Source organism: Anneissia japonica, unplaced genomic scaffold (assembly GCF_011630105.1).
Source record: "Anneissia japonica isolate Jap-2015-1 unplaced genomic scaffold, ASM1163010v1 scaffold287836_len1076198_cov165, whole genome shotgun sequence".
NCBI classification, from domain to species: Eukaryota; Metazoa; Echinodermata; class Crinoidea; order Comatulida; family Comatulidae; genus Anneissia; species Anneissia japonica.
In genome coordinates, this window is record NW_022729021.1 from 111,997 (window position 1) to 114,578 (window position 2,582).

At 33.8% G+C, this 2,582-nt stretch overlaps 1 protein-coding gene across 2 annotated transcripts in view; it reads left to right on the plus strand.

Moving 5' to 3' along the window:
- LOC117114623 (caspase-3-like) overlaps positions 1–2,582 on the plus strand; it is a gene marked incomplete at its 3' end in the record, with an annotated part of 10,040 nt that overhangs the window by 2,994 nt on the left and 4,464 nt on the right.

The window sequence follows — 2,582 nt, forward strand, 5'->3', positions numbered from 1 at the left end:
TTCTTTCCTGGGATCACTCAAAATGAATACTTCTAAACATGTAAATATGCATCAGCACACGTTATACAAAGGCCTAAAAAACACATAGGCCTAAGCGTGATTTAAAAATACCTTAAATCCAGAAGTCTCAGGCCAGGTCTTTTAACATAGAAATGCGATACTGTGGTTCAATTTCGTTTTTATCCTTTTGCAAGTTTCTTTTAATGTTTGTTTAATAATACTACTACTACTAGTCGTAGTAATAATAATAATAATAATAATATTAATAATAATAATAATAATATTAATAATAATAATAATAACAATGATGATGATGATGATGATGATGATGACGATAGTAATAATTGATAATAATATTAATAGCAATAAAAAGAAGAAAATTGTGCAAAATGCGAAAAAAGTAGTGATTTGTTGATCATACTATAGTATATATAGTTAAAGCTTAGTAATCTATAATTAGGCCTAAGTTGTCCTGGATATTAAGTAGATCCTTGATAAAAGATCATGAGAAATTTGTTGGTGTTTCATTTTGACTATAATAGTAATGTGATGATGATGAATTTTACTATATAAAACTGTCATTTCCGGCCATCTCGAGAGGTACTATTTCCTCAAATTTTCTCACCTCAGTCCCAGCCATGGTGGGGCTGAGGTGGTTGTGAAATCACGTTTTTGAAGTAGGCCTATGTAAAGTAAATACTCAAAGACAATGTTTTTAAGCTTTGTTTTCTGTGGTATACATACACACACATTAATAAGATACCTATGGTTGTCAAAAATCCCTGATAAAAGATCATGAGAATTTTCATGGCACTTCATTTTGACTAATGGTGGTGTGATGATGATGAATTTTACTAAAAGTGTCATTTCTGGCCATCTAGAGGTACTATTTCCTCAAATTTTCTCACCTCAGCTCTAATCATTGTGGGGCTGAGGTGGGTATCGACTCACAAAATGCCCTCCCCCTCCACCTTTCAAAACAGGTCTGTGCCCTTCCCTGGGTATGACATTAAACTCCATCGAATCGGCTCCTGATGTATGTCTTAGTGTTTTTAGGATGTGATCTGGTTTTTCATGTCCATTTTTCGTGATTATGACTATTCTAGATAAAGAATGTTTTGAGCAGAGGTGGATTTCCCCCTCCCCTTCATTTTTTAAGGGAAAAAAAAGAAAAATATATACAAATTGAAGTGCAAGAGTGTAATTTCCGGCCATCTAGAGATGCCCTAATCGTAAATTTTCTTACCTCAGCCCCAACCATGGTGGGGCTGAGGTGGGTGGTTCCTCGGTCTTATTTTTATACCTCCTTGGTGAAAGTCCCTCCCTGGTTTACCTCTCTTTCGAATTCCTGGATCTGCCACTGTTGATTTATTACATAATTATTTTTGCGCTTATTTACAATGCGTCTATTGCAATTTTCAATTTATCCTCTCAAACAGTCCTAAGAACGTTCAGAGTGCGCTACTTCACAGGGGGATTCGCCCCTTGACCCCGCTGGGGTCCTACGTAATTTGCATAACGGCTCCAATCCTGGCTACGTCCCTGGTTGATGTTACTAATATTCAAGTTAATTGCCGTCATGTTACTACACTTAAGTTTATTGAAAAGTTCGCTCGTACCGATGCTTACAAATTTTCCCCATATATTCATTTTAGTAAACTTTTTGAATTCCCTCCCTGATGAAGTCAGATGCTCCTTGCTTTTCTCGAGCAACTCTTTCATTAAACTTGCAAAAATATTTTTCAACAAAAATTTTGAGATTCATTAATTCCGTATGTGCCTGTTTGATCCTGATTTTGCATCGTGGTCACTTGATAATTATGAGATCTCTTGCAATATTATTTTTTATTACATTCTTTTAATCTTATATTTTTCTAAATGATATCTATTATATCTTTTGTGTTGTTTTCTGTGTGTTGAGTGCTGCCTTGGAGAGCCACATGATATTGGCACTTTTGTGTACTTTTGGTTATCCTGGGTTGGCAGCACTCTTTGTTTTTGTTCCTGTTTTTATTGTCTTTTTTATTGTAATTTTGATTGTAATTTTAACCCGAAATAAATTTGAATTTGAATTTTAAAAATGTGTGCATCCAATTGTTGTCCCGCCGCAATTGCATTCTTACCAACAAACGGTTAATAGTTCCACCGTTTTGGGGGTTTTTTTTCCCCTAACTTCTGATTCCTTCTTGGTAACAGATTTCTATTAATTTTGTTTTAATACCATATTTTTCTTCTACTTTTTCGTTTTTTTACGTTTCTTTTCATTTCTTTTCATTCTTATCTTATTCCATTCTTTTCCTATCCTTTTCGTATCCTTTCGTTTACTTTCTTTTCCTTTCTTTTTTTCTTTTCTTTTCTTTCCACTTCGTTTTCTTTCTTCTCATTCCTTACCATTTTTTATCTTTCTTCTCTTTTTCCTTCCCCCCACCCTTTTCTTTCCTTTCCTTCAATTCTGTTCATGTCCTTCTTTATTTTGTTAACCTTTCATTTTCTTTCTTTTCAATTCTGTTCATTTCATTTCCTTTTGTTTCTTTCATGTTCTTTCTCTTACTTACCTTTCTTTTTCTTTCATATATATATAT